This window comes from Caretta caretta, chromosome 28 (genome assembly GCF_965140235.1).
Source record: "Caretta caretta isolate rCarCar2 chromosome 28, rCarCar1.hap1, whole genome shotgun sequence".
Lineage (NCBI taxonomy): Eukaryota > Metazoa > Chordata > Testudines > Cheloniidae > Caretta > Caretta caretta.
The window spans coordinates 13,035,866-13,055,278 of NC_134233.1; the positions used below are offsets into that span (position 1 = coordinate 13,035,866).

The 19,413-nt window shown below is 48.3% G+C and overlaps 2 non-coding genes across 2 annotated transcripts; both read right to left on the reverse strand.

Moving 5' to 3' along the window:
* Nucleotides 1–206: 206 nt before the first annotated feature.
* TRNAA-UGC (transfer RNA alanine (anticodon UGC)) lies at nucleotides 207–278 on the reverse strand. Its single transcript has one exon. It is a non-coding gene; the product is annotated as a tRNA-Ala (tRNA).
* A 1,391-nt stretch (nucleotides 279–1,669) lies between these two features.
* On the reverse strand, nucleotides 1,670–1,741 carry TRNAC-GCA (transfer RNA cysteine (anticodon GCA)). Its single transcript has one exon. It is a non-coding gene; the product is annotated as a tRNA-Cys (tRNA).
* Nucleotides 1,742–19,413: the final 17,672 nt, after the last annotated feature.

The following is a 19,413-nucleotide window of genomic DNA, read 5'->3' on the forward strand; positions in this document are numbered from 1 at the left end:
GAGGATTCCCCCTTCTCATCCGCTACTGTCCCAAGCCGCCCCTTGGGTGGGAATCTTAAATGTACCAAGGTGACTTAGGAGCAGAAACCCCCACAGACCTTCCGTGCAATGGGCACCTGCCACGCACTGAGCAGGACTGAAACTCCTGCAGGGAGACTGCTGGGCCACATCTGGGCCTGAGCAAAGCAGCAGGGTGAAAAGAGACTTGGAGATGCTGGGGATCGAACCCAGGGCCTCATACATGCAAAGCATGCGCTCTGCCACTGAGCTACATCCCCAGACGGGGGCTGTTTGGGATGGGTTACGCTCAGAGCCCTCCTGTTTCCAGAGCCTCCAGGGGCCTAACGGCAGCATGGGGGATGCATTCCCTGCTCTGAGGGCCAAACCCTCTGTCCTGGAGGTTGCTGGTTCTCAGGGGTCACTTTGCAGCAGGGCCAGTTTCTCTGTGTGGGGGAGAGAGAGAGGGCCTGCCCTGGACTCAGGGTGCAGAGATACACTCGGCCCTCTCCCCTGCATTGACTGGCTGGAGCTGCCAGCCCCTGCTGAAAGGTAACTGCGCTGGGGGGCGCTGTGAGTCGCTCAACACCTCACCCCGGTGGAAGAAGTTGGCGGGGGGTGGGGGGGGCTTTTCTCGGATCTGCTATTTCCACCTGCCTGTAAAGTCCAGGTTTCCCCAGCACATTCACTGCAGTGCAGTCGGGTCGCTGTTTCCATGGCTGACAGCAAAGAATTGCTCCCAGTTTCCCTTCTATCTGCAGCACGATTAGCCTGTGTCCGTGGTTAATGAGGTGGATCTAGTTGTCAGTGGTTATTCATTCCCCACCTGGACAATTCACACAGTCCCTTTCCTGCTCAAATCCCCAGCACCTCCGTGATCCCGGTAGCAGGGATTAGGTTTTCCCTGAGGCCCTGAGATTCTCAGGGTCCTTTTTTCCCTCCACCTGGAGTGAACTCAGCTTTTTCCCCATCCCAGACACTCCATGAAATAACAACAGCAGCATAAAGAAAGCGGGGAGGGAACGTCTCCCGGCCAGGGCTGGAGGTGCCCAGGGCCCCCTGCTTCTCCGTTGTTTCCATCGCAGAAGAGAAAGGTTCCTTGGAATTTGACAACCTACTTTGCACAAGAGACAGAAAGATCTTGATGTTCCTGCGTCTGCACAAAGAAAATTGTCCTTCTGTGTGAAAGAGAGGCAGGAAAAGGCTGTTTCTACCCAAATGATCAACGAGACCGAAAGTGATGCTGTGCAATTAACGATCTGGTACTACATTAACTCTGCGGTTACTTAGATGCAGCCACAACCGGCTCTGTGGTTGGTAACCTTACAGAGACGCTGCGGGTGATCATGAACTCGAAGCACGTTCCCTTTAAACAGCTGCCATTGGAATGTAACACAGACTAGTCCATTCCTCCCAAGGGGATGGGGTTCTTGTTCTTCTGCACATTGTAGCCCATGGAGACCAAGGATCTGCAAATGTGCCTTCATGTGTCTTTGTTTCATTGATGAAAACATAAACTAGACACTCAGAGGATTGGAACTGATTTCAGATGAGGGACAGGTTTGTATGGATTTGCACAGGAAAACACTGAGTGTTTCCATTCATCCCTATTCAGTGGAGCTCCCGAACATAATGGAAATGTGCTTATTTTTGTTAAGGGAACAGGCTTGTAAGGGGGCACTTGGATTTGAACCAAGGACTACTTAAGCTGCAGTCAAACACTCAACCACTGAGCTACACCCCCCATGGCATTGGCATAGGCAAGTCAGTGATCTTAAGGATTTTGAAGGACAGGCCCTACTCAGAGAGCTCCTTTTCCATTCCCAGACGATGGGTGGTTTTAAAAATGGGGTTTGATTAAACTTTATCTATACATGTAGACCCCACAGCTTGCCCACCCACCAACACAGCTTCTCCCACTGACACAGCTCCCATCTCTCGGGGAGGTGGATTAACTACACGGATGGGACGGCTCTCTCCCATCCCCTTAGAGCATCTTCATTAGTTATGAATAAGTAGGAAATAACCGACTGAATGGACAGCAACCAATTTATCAAATATTGCTGAGCCTGCATTCAATATGGGTAACTGGTCATATTGGGCTGCATTAGGAGGAGCATTGCCAGCAGATTGAGGGAAGTGATTATTCCCCTCTATTCGGCACTGATGAGGCCACATCTGGAGCATTGCGCCCAGTTTTCAGAGCCCCCTCCCACTACAGAAACAAATTGGAGAGAGTCCAGGGGAGGGCAACAAAAATGATCAGGGGACTGGAACACATGACTTACGAGGAGAGGCCGAGGGAACTGGGATTATTTCGTCTGCAGAAGAGAAGAGTGAGAAGGATTTGATAGCTGCTTTCAACTACCTGAAAGGGGGTTCCAAAGAGGATGGATCTCGACTGTTCTCAGGGGTACCAGATGACAGAATAAGGAGTAATGGTCTCAAGTTGCAGTGGGAGAGGTCTAGGTTGGATATTAGGAAACACTATTTCCCTAGGAGGGTGGTGAAGACTGGAATGGGTTATCTAGGGAGGTGAGGAATCTCCATCCTTAGAGGTTTATATGGCCTGGCTTGACAAAGCCCTGGCTGGGATGATTTAGTTGGGGTTGGTCCTGCTTTGAGAAGGAGGTTGGACTAGATACCTCCTGAGGTCCCTTCCAACCCTGATCGCGGGTTAGAATAACATTTCCCAACCAACCATCAGTTGAGCTAAGCGCAAATCAAGAAGGGTTTCTTCAGGTATGCTGGCAATAAGAAGAAAGCCATAGAAAGTGTGGGCCCCTTACTAATGAGGGAGGCAACCTGGTGACAGAGGATGTGGAAAAAGCTAATGTACTCAATGCTTTTTTTGCCTCTGTCTTCACAAACAAGGTCAGCTCCCAGACTGCTGCACTGGGCAGCACAGCATGGGGAGGAGGTGACCAGCCCTCTGTGGAGAAAGAAGTGGTTCGGGACTATTTAGAAAAGCTGGACTTGCACAAGTCCATGAGGCCGGATGTGTTGCATCCGAGAGGGCTAAAGGAGTTGGCGGATGTGATTGCGGAGCCATTGGCCATTATCTTTGAAAACTCATGGTGATCGGGCGAAGTCCCGGAAGACTGGAAAAAGGCTAATGTAGTACCCATCTTTAAAAAAGGGAAGAAGGAGGATCCTGGGAACGACAGGCCAGTCAGCCTCACCTCAGTCCCTGGAAAAATCATGGAGCATGTCCTCAAGGAATCAATCTGAAGCACTTAGAGGAGAGGAAAGTGATCAGAAACAGTCAGCATGGATTCACCAAGGGCAAGTCATGCCTGACTTATCTAATTGCCTTCTATGATGAGATAACTGGTTCTGTGGATGAAGGGAAAGCAGTGGACGTGTTGTTCCTTGACTTTAGTAAAGCTTTTGACACGGTCTCCCACACTATTCTTGTCAGCAAGTTAAAGAAGTATGGGCTGGATGGATGCACTACAAGGTGGGTAGAAAGTTGGCTAGATTGTCGGGCTCAATGGGTAGTGATCAATGGCTCCATGTCTAGTTGGCAGCCGGTATCTAGCGGAGTGCCCCAAGGGTCGGTCCTGGGGCCGGTTTTGTTCAATATGTTCATTAATGATCTGGAGGATGGTGTGGATTGCACCCTCAGCAAGTTTGCGGATGACACTAAACTGGGAGGAGTGGTAGATATGCTGGAGGGTAGGGATAGGAAAGAGAGGGACCTAGACAAATTGGAGGATTGGGCCAAAAGAAATCTGATGAGGTTCAACAAGGACAAGTGCAGAGTCCTGCACTTAGGACAGAAAAATCCCATGCACCGCCACAGACTAGGGACCGAATGGCTTGGCAGCAGTTCTGCAGAAAAGGACCTAGGGGTGACAGTGGATGAGAAGCTGGATATGAGTCAACAGTGTGCCCTTGTTGCCAAGAAAGCCAATGGCATTTTGGGCTGTATAAGTAGGGGCATTGCCAGCAGATCAAGGGACGTGATCGTTCCCCTCTATTCGACATTGGTGAGGCCTCTTTTGGAGTACTGTGTCCAGTTTTGGGCCCCACGCTACAAGAAAGATGTGGAAAAATTGGAGAGAGTCCAGCGAAGGGCAACAAAAATGATTAGGGGACTGGAACACATGAGTTATGAGGAGAGGCTGCGGGAACTGGGATTGTTTAGTCTACGGAAGAGAAGAATGAGGGGGGATTTCATAGCTGCTTTTAACTACCTGAAAGGTGGACCCAAAGAGGATGGATCTAGACTATTCTCAGTGATAGCAGATGACAGGACAAGGAGGAATGGTCTCAAGTTGCAGTGGGGGAGGTTTAGGTTGGATATTAGGAAAAACTTTTTTACTAAGAGGGTGGTGAAACACTGGAATGCGTTACTTAGGGAGGTGGTGGAATCCCCTTCCTTAGAAGTTTTTAAGGTCAGGCTTGACAAAGCACTGGCTGGGATGATTTAGTGGGGATTGGTCCTGCTCTGGGCAGGGGGTTGGACTAGATGGCGTCCAGAGGTCCCTTCCAACTCTGTTATTCTATGATTCTTTGAGTCTATGATTCAAATTCCTGACGTAATCCCACTCTGTCCAGTAGCCCCAGGCACATTCCAAGCGTTGGATTCGAGACACTGAGTCAGCTTCCTGCAGTGAGTTTCAGCCTTCCCAGAGGTAATTTGTGGGGGCTCGCCATTTTCGGATGTTCGTGTTTATTTCCCCTCAAACCAATTCAAATGAGTTTGAAATTACTCACAGCAACATTCTTTCACCTACTTTGGAAAACAGAACAGTTATCAAATGTTGTACTGAGAGACCAGTCAGTGGGGAACAGAGCGATAGTCATTTGTAAACCAGTTGCATTAAGAACCACAGGTCTCTGGATGGGGGTAGACCACCGTGGGAATGGGGGTGTCACAGAGAATTTGGAGGGAGGTGGCGGAGTAGAGGGTGGAAGAGGTTGAATTAGGGTACATTTTCCCTTGGCCCCGAAAGGGGCAGCACGACATGCCCAATTAAAAGGGGGTGTCACGCCTGAAGAATTTACAATATCCACCAAAATAACAGTAACAACAAGACAAACACAGAACACAATGTTTTGTTGCGACAGGGGACCCACGGCGTTCTGGGTTTTCTTCCACTGGCACCAGCTTGCCCAGAAAGTGTCTGAAAAAGAAAATAAGCATTCCCCAGCCCCTGGGTGGGGACAGATGATTGCTTAAAAATGCCCCTTTCTTTTCACATTTTTTTTGGCTGACTGCAGGAAAACCAAAAAATTACCTTTATATTTTGTTTGTTTGTTTTTTTATTCAAAGGATACTTGCTGCATACCTAGGCAGAGGAGGCCTGTCTATGTAAACACGGTCTGTTCCTGAAGTCTTTCCCCCAGCTCATCACTAGATGTGAGGGGGGAGGTCATTCAGGCCTTCCTTACACTTCGTATTTAAAAACTCCTTATTGTTCCTACCTCTGCTGGCCTTAGATTTCTCCTCCTGTCCCTTCTTTGGCAGCTCATATGAGGTGGCCAAGTGGTTAAAGTGGTGGGCTGCTAATCATTGTGCTTTGCATGCATGGGTTTGAATCCCATCCTCATTGTGTGCATTTTGTCTTCTCCCCTCCTTCACAAACAACCATCTCCCCTTTGGTACAAGCCACATTGCTTCCTGTAAACAAAAACCTTCTCAGGAACTCAGACCTCCCTTGCTGTCAATAAAACACGTCTAAATCCCAGATTTCTCAAAGAGTTCTTTGTTTCTTAGTATTTATCTCAAAAGGTAACAGCCTCATAATGTCCCCCAAACACCCTGGGACCAGCCCAAATAATTAAAACGCCCCCACCTCAGCCACGACAGTGACCCACAGCTAGCGTGTCTAGGTCAAGGTGCTCTGGAGGAAGCAACTCAAACATTTTCTCTCTGCTTCCCTTGGCGAGGTCTGACTGGGAAAACAAAATTGAAAATTTTCTGCTGGGAAACCAATTCTAGTCTGTTTGGGGACTTTCATTTGAATGGATTATTATTATTCTCTTCTGATCTCTGAATTATTTCAGTTCAGTCTTTGTCCTCCAGATGTGTTGCCAGGTGTTGAATTGCAGGGGAGAGAGGCCAAGTCATGACGTCTCTTCCCCTCTTCCAACTTGCTAGAAAGTTCCTCTGCCTTGATGTGAGTCAAGCAGTGTCCATTGTCTCTGGGCTGTCTCGGAGGAGTCCGCATTGTACACGGTTCCTGGGAGAGTCCTTGGGAGCGTGGATACCTTCACTGAGCCAGCAGCGAGTCTGGCTCCTCCAGCGTCACACCGGAAAGGCTGGCGGTGGCCATTTCCCAGCCTCGTCACATATTTCAGTGACGCACCCAGAGCAAAACTCCACCACTTCCCAGACAAGCCTAGCACACACCATCCACCCAGGTATTAGCCTTCAACAGATCACGACTTTTACAATGATAGCTCACCAGGCCGACTCTGTACAAATTGTACCTTAATTCTATGAGAGTGGTGACTATGGGGCTTCCAGGGTGCTGCTTTGAGCACAGCCTGCCACCCCTGGGCTGACACTGCAATGGAGAGGTCCCCGTAGAGTCCCTCTCTCCCGGGATGAAGATGGCAGCAGGGCTGGCCTGGGTCACCTGACTTGGGCTCCTGGAGCTCAAGCTGTGGGGCTCAAAACTGGGGTGCAGATATTGGTGTTCATGCTGAAGCCTGGGGTCGGAAACCCTCACCCCTCGTGGGCCTCAGAGATTGGGCTCAAGCCCATCTGGCTCCACTGTCATTTTATAGCCCTGCAGCCCCAGGCCCATAAGCCTGAGTTAACTGCCCCGGGCTCTGGGACAGGTGCCCTGGGTGTTTTAATCGCTGTGGAGACATATCGTTGGGATATGTCTACAGTGCGATGATTCACCCATGGGTGGCCTGTGTCACATTAATCCAGGACAGCGGCTTGGGCTGTAAAGTTGCAGGGTACGTGTCTCGGCTCAGGCTCAGGACCCTGCTCTAGGAGCCCAGAAGGTTGGGCGGGAGTTTGGCAAGTGAAAAAGGTAAAACCGCAGTGAAGTATTCCCCTGGACTCAATGGCATTTCTCCATTTCTCTGTCTGTTTCGGGGCAGTGACAAAACAGGTGCTGCTGTATTCTTTATTTCAAAGGGAGGTTTAGGATTTTCATTCTCAGACACGGTGCACAAAGCAGGACTCAACCCTCGGCATAAACTGAATGAGCCGCCCACAGATTCTGGCAGCCCCAATGAGCCACTTGGTGTGAGAGCTCGGACCTGTCCCTGTCCCAGAGGGAGGGGGTCGTTTGCGAGGGGACTGGAACACTGGCCTATCAGCCCTTCACACCCAAACTTTCAGTCACTCTATTATCAGTGCCTCTGAGTGTAATTTAAACAACAAGAATGGCTACAATGGGCTAGACCAAAGGTCCATCAAACTCTGTTATTTGTCTTCTGATAGGAGCCAGTATCAGGTGCCTTAAAAGCCACTACTGGGAGTTGAACCCAGGATCTCCTGTTTTGAAGACAGGTGCCTTAAACCAGCTAATCCATGGTGCCTTCATCTGGCTAATGTATGGTGTCTGCCCACACCTGACTCCCTGCCAACCCGCACTGGGCCCTGACAAGCGTTTCTTGTGTTTCGATTCTGTAAAGCAGAGAAGCGGGTGAAGTTTTACTCCCAAGGTGTGTGTGTGATTCTTTGGACAGGTCTATCTTACAAAATTAAGTCAGTAACAACATTACTTTGGGGTGTTAAAAATTTTACCTTCCCTGAGCAATGCAGTTATATCAGCCTAATCCCAGTGTAGATAGCAGTGGGTTAACAGGAGGACTTCTTCCCACCCCACTCTGCCTCTTCGGCTGAGGCCTGCTGGTCCACCCTTCGCTCGCTCCTCTCTCCCCGAGGCCTCCTTGCCGGCTGCTCATTCCTCTCCGCCCCCTACCCCAAGGTCTGCCCGCCACCCATACCTCTCTGACCCCTCCCCTGAGACCCACCCTGGCCGCCGCTCCCACCTCTCAGCCCCACCCATGAGACCCACCCAGCCTGCCACCCGTGCCTCTCCGTCCTGCCCTGCCCACCACTTGCACCTCTGTGCCCCTCCCCTGAGGCCCACCCTGCCCACCTCTTTCTTCATGCTGCTGTTGTTATTCCATGACACATTAAAGATGGAATGAAAAGCTGAGTTTCCTCCAGGGTGAGGAAAGGAAGGAGACACCAACCCCCTGGCAAAGCTCTGTGCCCCACAGAAAACCTGCCCCCTGCTATTACAGTCACTGATGTACTGGGGATATGACGGGAAAGGGACTGTCTGAATTATCGAGGCAGGAATTTTACAACAATCTACAGCAACATCACTGTCCACAAACACACTCTCCTCATGCTCCAGCCAGAAGGGAAACGAGCAGGAATTCTTGTTCAGCCCTGGGCACACTTACACAACAGCACAGCAGTGAGTGTGTTGTGGACGCTGGTCTGAGGAAACAATTGGAAACGATCACTCAGTGAGAAAAGAACTAGAGTGTCGTGAGAGCGCTCTATAAAGCAAGTAGCTGTGGCTGAGTGGTTAAGGTGGTGGACTCAAAACCCCTTGTGGGGGGTCTCCCTGTGCAGGTTTGAATCCTGCCAACTACGGAGGAAGTTGTGGCTCTTCAGTTTCAGTGCCTGAGCATCCTTGGCCCCAGTGGGAGCCAGGCTACGTCTACACGACAGAGTTATGCTGCTTTAGTTAAAGCGTTTTAATTAAGCCGCTGTTGCATGTCCACACTAGGCTGCTTGTGTCACCGGAGCGCATCCAGGCTAGCAGCTCTTGGATCGCCACAGAGAGCAGTGCATTGTGGGATGCTATCCCACTGTGCAACTGGCCGCAGGGTGCTTTGGGAAGGGTTTGCAATGCCTCGTGGGCAGCCACACGAGGCAGGTTTCTCTATCCCATTGTTCCATGGGCATCCGACTCGATTGCCAGCTGCTTTTCAGCTGCCGTGGGCGTGGTGGGCAGAGAGTGTGTGTGTGTTGGGGACAGACAGTGTGTGTGTTCGGGGAGCGTGTGTGTTGTGGAAGAGTGAGTGTGTTGGCACGCTGTCCCTAAGTTCAGACAGCTGCTGGAAGCAACCAGTCCTGAGTCAGGGGGAGCGGGATACCCCAGTCCTGAGTCAGGGGGACTGGGACACCCCAGTCCTGAGTCAGGGAGAGCGGGACACCCCAGTCCTGAGTCAGGGGGAGGGGGACAGCCCCGACATCAGCCCCCACTTCCCGCACTGGCTCAGCACAGCCCAGCAGTCTCTGTCACATACACACACTCACACACACTGCTGCCTGCCTGGCTGTGTGTCAGGGTGCAGGACGAGGGGGGTTTAGAGGGCCATGGGCCCAGCACTTTTTAGCAGCTCTAAGAACGGACGACGGAGGGGGGAACAAGGTGGAGCCTTGGGGGAAGGGGCGTTCTGTGGGTGTGGCCTCGGAGGGAGGGGTGGCATCAGGGAGAAGGGGCGGTGTGAGATTGGGGCCTCAGGGAGAAGGGGCGGAGTGAGTGAGGGCTGGGGGGAAAGGGGTGTCATGGGGGCGTCACAGTTCGGACGCCGGTGGCCCCCCCCACTGTAAGGAAGATTCCACCACCGCTGCTCTGGGTCCTAGGTGTGGTGAATTTGTCAGGTCTGAGACAGCAGTTGCTTGTGAATGACAGTGACCCCTTTGCCAATTGGCACAAATAAGCTTTTGTCACACATTGCAACGGGGCAAGGCAAGACGGCTATAGTAAAGTAGTGAGGAACAGGTATGTTAACCCCAGGCTAAACAAATCCTTGGTACCATGGTAACCAAACGGCAGTTGTTTCAGGTTAATCAAGACACCTTGGGCCAATTAAGATCCTTCTAGAAAGCAGTGGAGATAGCTAGGTTGATTGGAACACGTGAAGCCCATCAAGGCCTGGCTGGAACTAGTGAAAAGCCTCCCAGTTCATCAGTGAGGCGCATGTGTCAGGATCTGTAGGAGGAAGCTGTGCTGTTGGAGGAACCAAGCAGTGCAAATCCACATCAGGTGCAAGGAAGGAGGCCCTGAGGTAACAGCGAAGGAGATACTGAGTGGAGGCTGCTGTGGGGAAGCGGCCCAGGGAATTGTACACATCCTATTTCCCAAAAGTCAGCTACCATAGCTGCTACTATTAGGGTCCCTGGGCTGGAGCCCAGAGTAGAGGGCGGGCCCGGGCTCCCCCCTCCCCTCCCTGATTAATCATGGATACTGGGAAACAGAGATTGTGTGAGGGAGGGTTGCCTCTCCTCACCTCCCTTGCTGGCTTATGATGGCTCAGTAAGCTGTGGCCCTTGCCTCTAGAGAGAGAGAAGGGCTATGTGGAGGGTCACAGTGAGCCTCTGAGGCTAGCAAAATCCACCAGGAAACGTGGGACCCATAGAGACAAGGACAGAGCTTTGTCACAACATGAACAGAGCTATACCATTACACCCTGATATAATAGAAAGGCCAGCACAAAAAACAGAGAAAGGAACAATAAGATACTAAAATAACAACAGTTGGAACTCTCCGTTTCTCTCAGTCTTTGGGTGGATGGGTACTAAGAGCTGTAGCTACAGTTGAGGAACCAGGCGATCGGACAGCTGGCTCAGCCCTCCATACTAGTACCTCTCTCACATATAGGGAAATGGGTCAAAATTGGAATTCATGTCATGACTCACTTCCCATAGGGGATCAGTCTGTCTCAGGCTCTGTCTATACTTCAAACACTGGAAGTATTCTTCTGACAACCTAACACTGTCTACGCTGGGGCTCAGGTCACCTTAACTACTTCTCTCAGTGGAGTGGACTTTTCACACCCCTGAGAGAGGTGGCTACGTCAACATCGCTTTTCAGCATAGACCAGACTTTAGATGGCTTCTTGACCTAAAAGGTAATGGACTTCAGCCTTTTCCTTGGTGGTTGAGGACTGCAACTTTCCTACCTGCTGAACACATCCTATGACAGATGACTTTCCTTTGCAAATTAGAGAAGTGGGGAAGTCAGTGACCCTTACAGTCTAAGTGTAAGAACTTGTAAAAACTTCTACAAATTGTCTCTTCGAATAATTTTGCTTTCACTAGAAATAGACTTTGAAACTAAGCAAAACAAGTTCTATTTGAAACACAAAAATTTAAAATCTATACTGGGCCAATATTCACTTATACACTCACACACACATTCTTCCACCCCAACCATTGGAGTGAGGTTTTCTACCAGAACTCCTTACACTACAGGGGGTAAATTAAAGCAAATTAACTTTTCAAGATCAGCTGTCACTTCCTGGATGACTAACAAAAGAAAAAACAAGACACTTTGTTTTACAAAGTGATTCAGATTATCACACAATTAGTCTCCTACTCTTTAACCAATCAATTCATTTTCATTGGAAACAATAACATATTCAAAGAGCTCAAATTCTTGTCATATGAGTTCATTTTCTTTTAATCCCTGTTGCCAACAACTGAACCTTGGCTCTAGTTCTGGTTTGTCCCAACGTAGGTCCCAACCAATTCTCTGAGTTCATATATCACTGGTTCTTCTGCCATGTGTGTTGGTGGAAGGGGTCTCCGATGTGGGAATGTTTGCATCACGAGGAAAAAAAAATCTCTCTTTTCACACTTTTTAATCTTTCAAAGTAGGAGGAGGTAGAGGAGAAGGGATGTAAATGCATAAAACACAAGAGAAAACTGTCCTACACTAAAGGCATTTATCGGTATAACTATATTGCTCAGGGGTGTGAAAAATCCAGAGTTGAGCAATGTAGTTACACAGCCCTAATGCCCTGTGTAGATAGCGCTACGTCAGCAGGACATATAGCTTGAGGGGGCTGGACTAATGAAGTCCGACGGGAGAGATCTCTCCCATTGGCTTAGAGCATCTGTAATAGCATGCTACACCAGTGCAGCTACATGGGGGCAGCTGTGCCAACATCAGCTTTATTGTGAAGCCGGAGCATCAGACACAAAACCAGAGAATCAGGACTCAACATGCGAGTATCTGGAAGTCTGAAATTGGAACCGGACACGTTCCTTGCCTCATTGGTGACCATCATTTCCACAGCCTGAAAGTCCTTGTTTCTGTGAAAATAGAATGAATTATATTGAAATTAGAATTCATTAAAGAAATGCTACTTGAAGGGTTTGTTGAAATATAGTTGTCAACAAGAGAAACATTAAGGAGTGTGAGACAATAGGTCCTCAAACTAATTAACTTAGAGCTCCTACTGAGCTGGGAGATTGGTAAACATTAGTATGCAAGTAAGATATGTATGTATATTTGTATAGTTTCTGCTTCCTTTTGTCTCTTATGTTAAATTGGCTTATCTGTATAAATAAGTTAGCTTGAGCCTTTGCAGGGGGCTCACATATCTGGGTGCATTGGCAAAGTGCTTTGCTAATAAACAGAATGGTTTGACAAATTATGTGAGTCCTGAATCTGACTTTGACATTACCCAATCAGGCACCCAGTTTGGAATCCACGAGGAGGGAATGTCCTATGAAGCACTCTCTCTCTTTGGATCCAAATGGTGAAGGATGATTGTTCTCAATCTAACCCTGGCATGTTTTGGATCTGTAATCAGTGAGTTGTACAAACAAACAGTTTTCCTTGGGTCTTTGGTCACCATAGCTTCTTTTACTGGGATGGAAACCAAGAACTGAGCGTGTACTCATTCAACCCCAGTTCTTTCCAAATCCTTGGCCTTGGTTAGGGTAAATGTACACTTCTCTGAAGTAGAATCCTTTACAAAAGCACTCAAAATCTCAGCAGTGTTAGTGAGGAATGGCTTCCTGAAACATGCCCGGCTTTTCTTTAATTTGGTGGCACAATTCCAGGCAAGGGACTGGATACAGCCCTGTTAGTTATCAGAGCTGGAGTTTCTATTCAAAACTAGCTATTTTTCTGCAGCTATGAGATTTCCAACACTGATTTCATTTCATACACTTTTTTTTAGCACCTACAAAGGATAAATTCAATAAAAAACCCACTTCTATTTCCTCAACATCTGCATCATGAAGGGGACCATTCCCCATGCCATAGAATTAGTTAGGTTATTTAAAAAATTTTTAGTAACCTAGCATCCCCCATAATGGGGGACAAAACAGCCCCCTTGCCAGAAGTGGCTTTACCAATTGATGGAACCTGGGATTTAAACTCCAAATGATCACACGGTGCTTGGGATCCATCTGAATTCCCCTTCCAGGTTTTTGACACTTTCATCTCCAGGCATAGCGACTCTGATATAGGATTAAAGAAGTCAAAGCATCGTCTCCAAGCACAGACAGCTGAGAACGCCTGTCATAAATATAAAGGGAAGGGTAAACCCCTTTGAAATCCCTCCTGGCCAGGGGAAAGCTCCTCTCACCTGTAAAGGGTTAAGAAGCTAAAGGTAACCTCGCTGGCACCTGACCAAAATGACCAATGAGGAGACAAGATACTTTCAAAAGCTGGGAGGAGGGAGAGAAACAAAGGGTCTGTGTCTGTCTGTATGCTGCTTTTGCCAGGGACAGAACAGGAATGGAGTCTTAGAACTTTTAGTAAGTAATCTAGCTAGGTATGTGTTAGATTATGATTTCTTTAAATGGCTGAGAAAAGAATTGTGCTGAATAGAATAACTATTTCTGTCTATGTATCTTTTTTGTAACTTAAGGTTTTGCCTAGAGGGGTTCTCTATGTTTTTGAATCTAATAACCCTGTAAGATATCTACCATCCTGATTTTACAGGGGGGATTTCTTTATTTATATTTACTTCTATTTTTTATTAAAAGTCTTCTTGTAAAAAACTGAATGCTTTTTCACTGTTCTCAGATCCAAGGGTTTGGGTCTGTGGTCACCTATGCAAATTGGTGAGGCTTTTTACCAAACCTTGTCCAGGAAGTGGGGTGCAAGGTTTTGGGAAGTATTTTGGGGGGAAGGACGCGTCCAAACAGCTCTTCCCCAGTAACCAGTATTAGTTTGGTGGTGGTAGCGGCCAGTCCAAGGACAACGGGTGGAATATTTTGTACCTTGGGGAAGTTTTGACCTAAGCTGGTAAAGATAAGCTTAGGAGGTTTTCATGCAGGTCCCCACATCTGTACCCTAGAGTTCAGAGTGGGGGAGGAACCTTGACAACGCTTCATCACGTGACACTTTGAGAAGTGGAGGGATAGAATGTGATGAAGATCCCTCCTGTCTGAGCCATGCAGAGTTAACTGGTCTGGAGTGATGGGGAAGGAGGGAATCTCTGAGTCACCCCATCTCCTTCCAGTGTCACAGAGGCTGAAATGACACTTCTTTTCCTGCCCCTGCTCCTCTTCCTTTAAATATAATTGGGAAAGTTCCCAATATAACTGCTCTTCAGCACAACCCAGAGCAACGTGAGAACAACTGGCAATGATATAATATGAATCATTGGTGATTCCGAACAATAATTTTGCAATAGGAGGAATGGTATAGATGTGATGCTCCCTGGTTCCTGATAGGAAGGGCACACTCAAATTATTCATGAGACAATGGAGTCGATAGGAAGGACAAATGGGTCCACCTCAAAACAGGGTGAACTGCAAAAGGCAAAAATGGGCCACTCATTTGGACACGCTGAGGGATAACGGTGCTGCAAACAGTTCAAACAACTTTAAAAGTTACTATGTGGGAATCAGGAAAAGTATTAAAGAAAAAAAAGTACGGATAGCCCTAGAGGTTTTTATGGTGTTGATCTCCTGTGCAGATTCTTGGATGGCTAACATGGGCTGAGTGCCAAGAGAAGGTTTTCCCACACTCACAGCATTCATAGGGCCTCTCCCCTGTGTGCTTCTCTGATGAGTAACAAGGTTTGAGCTGCGATTGAAGGTTCTCACACTCACGGCATTCATAGGGCCTCTCATGACTCCTGGACACGTTCCTTTCCGATCTCTGTGATAATGCTCTGTGTTTATCCACTTGCCCAGCATCTTCCTGCTGAGAATTCTGCTCCTCTTTCTCACATGCCATCGCATCACCTGCTGCGGTAGAGACAGAAACCTCAAACAGGGATGGAAAGGGGAAGGCCAACGAAAAAAAGTGCTGGAGAGAGGTCAAATAAAAACAGGAACTGAACTCCTCCAAACACTTCCCCTAAATGGGAGAGAGGAGGGGATCAATTCAGCCTTCACATCCCATCCAAATTCATGGGGGGAAGGGAGGAAGCTACTGCCTGATGTCTGCTAGGATCTACAGGAAGCCATGAGCTATAGTTACCCGGAGGTTATGACCCCTGCTAGGGACAATAATGAACTGAGTGACCTCCCAAGGGCTTTGTAGGGCATCCCATATGTTTCCTTCAGGCACTTACAGATTCTGAGTTGGTTTCATGTTTCCTCACCTTTGCAGGGAGCTCTCAGGGTCTGTCTTTCCTCTGAACCCTGGAGCTCTGAGACCCATGGCTCTTCCCCTTGTTCCAGCTGGGAAAACACATCAGGTTTGGAAATGGGAAACCCTGCTCAGATGAAAGAAAACAAAGGAGTTCAGGTGATTGCATAAGACTCTGTCATAAAAAAAACAAAACATTCAGTGCTTAGTGTGACCTGGTGTGCCTTGGGGAGTCCTGACTGAAAACGCTAAGGTCAGGGCAGGCTAAAAAAGGGAGAGAAGATGCTCCCAGAACTGATGGCTAACACTGAAGTTAAAATCACCAACCACTCACAAACTATGCTTCTGATCCCCCACACTGGTTATTGAGAAGCTGAAAAAGATCACACAGCCCCCTTTATTGCATTCCAGTTCTCTCACTCCCAATCAGCACCTGTGTTCGGTACAGTGAGAGCTTATTTAAAAATTCTGGTCACAGAAACACAATGTTCTGACCCCAAAGGGTCAGCCATATTACCAGGTCAGCACAGGTTTGAATCATAGAATCTCAGGGTTGGAAGGGACCTCAGGAGGTCATCTAGTCCAACCCCCTGCTCAAAGCAGGACCAATCCCCAATTAAATCATCCCAGCCAGGGCTTTGTCAAGCCTGACCTTAAAAAAAAGGTTTGGATCTTACCCAAAATACCAGGCTGCCAGCCAATCCTTTAGCCTCTAAACTAAAGGAAAGAAGGAAAGGTCAGATACATTCAGAAATCTATAGATCGGGTTCTTCACAGTATTGGTGAGTTCCTGGCTTGAAAGTCCGTCTGGAACACATCCACAGCTTGGATGGGTCATTCAGTCCTTTGTTCAAGGCTTCAGTTTGCAGAGAAGTCGCTCCAGAGGTAGGAAGAGGGATTGAAGAGAAAATGAAGATGATGCAGCTGCCCTTTCTATTCCCTTTGCCTTGTGGCTTGTACTTCCTGTGTCCCAAACACAAGCTTCACAGCACATGGCATGGAAAAGCCCTGGAGGTCTCAGTACACAGGCATACCTCTGCATGTCTTGCTGACTCAATAGGCGTATCCCCTTGGTTCTTTTCATGGGCTCACTGTACAGCTGATGACCCTTGACAGGCCAGTGAAGAGGCTCGGCAGTGCTGATGCCAGTCTGTCTGGGGGTGTCACCCAGAAACACTGCACAAGTCTGGAAATACAGATATACCCTACATGTCTATAACTCACAACACAAAGGTGGTACAAAACATAGAAACAAAATGATCATACTTGGAAAATCATAGCATTTTCACTGACACCTTACATGGCATATCTAGCATGATCCATTGCAATTTCATCATATTGGTATTTTATTATTAATTATTATGATTAAAGTCTCTCACAATTCCCTACAGTGTCACACCTAGTAAACCAGTGAATTCCCAGGACCAGCTCCCTGGGTCCCTGAAGATGCTGAGCACTCTGCTTATGAAGGATTGAAATACCCACATATCCGCTGGGAACACACACAGACAGGCACAGTCTGTACCCTGTGACAAAGTTCCTGCGCTACCTTGGTGGGTCTTGCGCTTATGGGCGGATTTGCTCGCCTTGGAGCTGCACGGCAGCCCTCAGCTTGGCCGTTTTTCTGAACCCACAGTCCAGGTTGACGACTCCTGGGTCTGACCAGGAGTTGGGAGGATTTGGGGGGAACCCGGGCCCGCCCTCTACTCCGGGCTCCAGCCCAGGGCCCTGTGGAATGCACCTGTCTAGAGTGCCTCCTGGAACAGCTGTGCGACAGCGACAACTCCCTGGGCTACTTCCCCATGGCCTCCTCCCAACCCCTTCTTTATCCTCACCATAGGACCGTCCTCCCGGTGTCTGACAATGCTTGTACTCCTCAGTCCTCCAACAGTCCATGGTCTCACTCTCAGCTCCTCGCGCCCCTTGCTCCCAGCTCCTCACACGCACCTCACTAACTGAGGTGAGCTCCTTTTTAAAACCCAGGTGCCCTGATTAGCCTGCCTCAATTGATTCAAGTAGCTTCTTGATTGGTTGCAGGTGTTCTAATCAGCCTGTCTTACTGGTCTCCAGAAGGTTCCTGATTGTTCTGTTACTTTACCCAAGGAAAAGGGACCTACTTAGCCATCTGGCCTGACCCTGTCACAACCCCTATGTTCACTCTTCTAGAAAACTATGATCGATTATTTACATAGTATGGCTCGTTTGAGGTATCCTTTGAAAATGCATAATCTATAGAATATTATCCTCCTGTTAAAATATGTGTAGCAACACTATGTAAAATGATGAGATTTTACTGTATCATATTGGTGAAAAAGTTACAATTCTGGGGAACACCCTCAGACCAGTTCCTCAGAGACAGCAAGGCAAGCAGCTGGTCAAATTGCCATTCTCCAGGAGGGGGAAGGTGTGAAGAAGACATTTACATTCCTTCACAGGGACCACTTGAAGCTCATATCTACAACAGACAGCCGGTCACCATGACTCAGCTGACAACTGAAGTTGTTTGTCCTACAAAGGACTGAATTATAAAAAGAGGGGAGGAAAATGCTTGAGACTCTCTCTCTCCCCCTTTTCCTCTGCTCATGACAGCTCCTGAAGAAACTGAACTTGGCAGCAGGGGCGAATTAGGGGGACTTCTGGCTGAAAGGACAGCCAGCCTGCCTCAGGATACGGTGAGAGAAACATTTGCTTTGTTTCCGTTTTAGCTTGTAAACTTAGATGTTAGTTTGGGTTTTATCTTGCATTTCTTTTGTAAACAATTCTGGCTTTTATACCTCATTACCTGTAGTCAATGAATATGGTTTTTTTGCCGGTAGCTAGCCATCTCATTTTATTGTTTCATCTAACCAGTGTGTTGGGATTAAAGTGTGTTGGAAAATCCATTTGGGATAACAAGGCTGGCACGTGTCATTTTCCACTGATGAAATGACAGACTTCATATGACCTTGCGTCGTTCAGTAGTGTGCTGGACAGTGAAAGATGCACAAAAGTCCGGGACCAGAGAATTTTCTGGGGTTCTCCTGTGGTGCACTGTAATTCGTGAGTCGCTGACTAACAGCGCTCAATACTGTGTAGCTGGCAGCGAGTTACATGCTGGAGACTGGGTGTTAACTGCCCAGGAGTGGCTGTTCTCACAGTAAAGCAGTGTAAAACCACCCCAGCTTGGGCAACTGAGGGGAAACAGCTGTTCAAGCAGTCAAGATTGCACTGTGGTTAATGTCACAGACACTCAATTTCAAAGCATCTCCTAAAACACAGAGAAAGTAAATCCATGTCCCAGAAGTTGAAGACTCCAGACAGAGGACAAGTCTCCCTGGAACTGCTTCTTGCAGAGAGAGAGAGGTGCAGACACAATGAGAGAGTCCTGGGGAAGCTGGGAAAACTAAGAATGGGCTGGTGGGGTTCAGTGGAGAAAGGGAACAGGAAGGGCAGGGATATCACTGAATGCAGGATCTCAGCAGTCCTAGATGTCAGGATAGCACCTAGTGCAGCCCATTGGAAAGCATAATCCCAACTATACATATAAAATGATAGGGGCTACATTAGCTGTTTCCACTCAAGAGAGGGATCTTGCAGTCATTGTCGATAGTTCTCTGAAAACATCCACTCAGGGTGCAGAGGCAGTCAAAAAGCGAACAGGGTGTTGGGATTCATTAAGAAAGGGATAGATAATAAGACAGTACATAACTTGCCTCTATATAAATCCATGGTACGCCCACATCTTGAATATTGTGTGCAGATGTGGTCGGCCCATCTCAAGAAAGATACATTGCAATTGGAAAAGGTTCAGGAAAGGGCAAAAAAACCCGGACTAGGAGTATGAAACAGCTTCTGTATGAGGAGAGATATGTAAGACTGGGACTTTTCAGCTTTTCAGGGAAGGGGAGTTTCAATGGACATGTGAGGAGGGAGAGACGGGGGGGGGGATCAGGGGAGAGGAGAGAGCGGATCAATGGGGGGGTGGGGAGTTTACAACCACATGGGAGCTACCGAGAGGGAAAAGGGGAAAACTGGGGGCATTTGTGCCCGTGGGAGGGGAAGGGGATCCAATGAACTCCCCCGCCGCCCCCCACTCCCCCCCCGGGAATTTCCTGGCTGCACAGAAACAGTTCAACCCCCACCCCCAGCA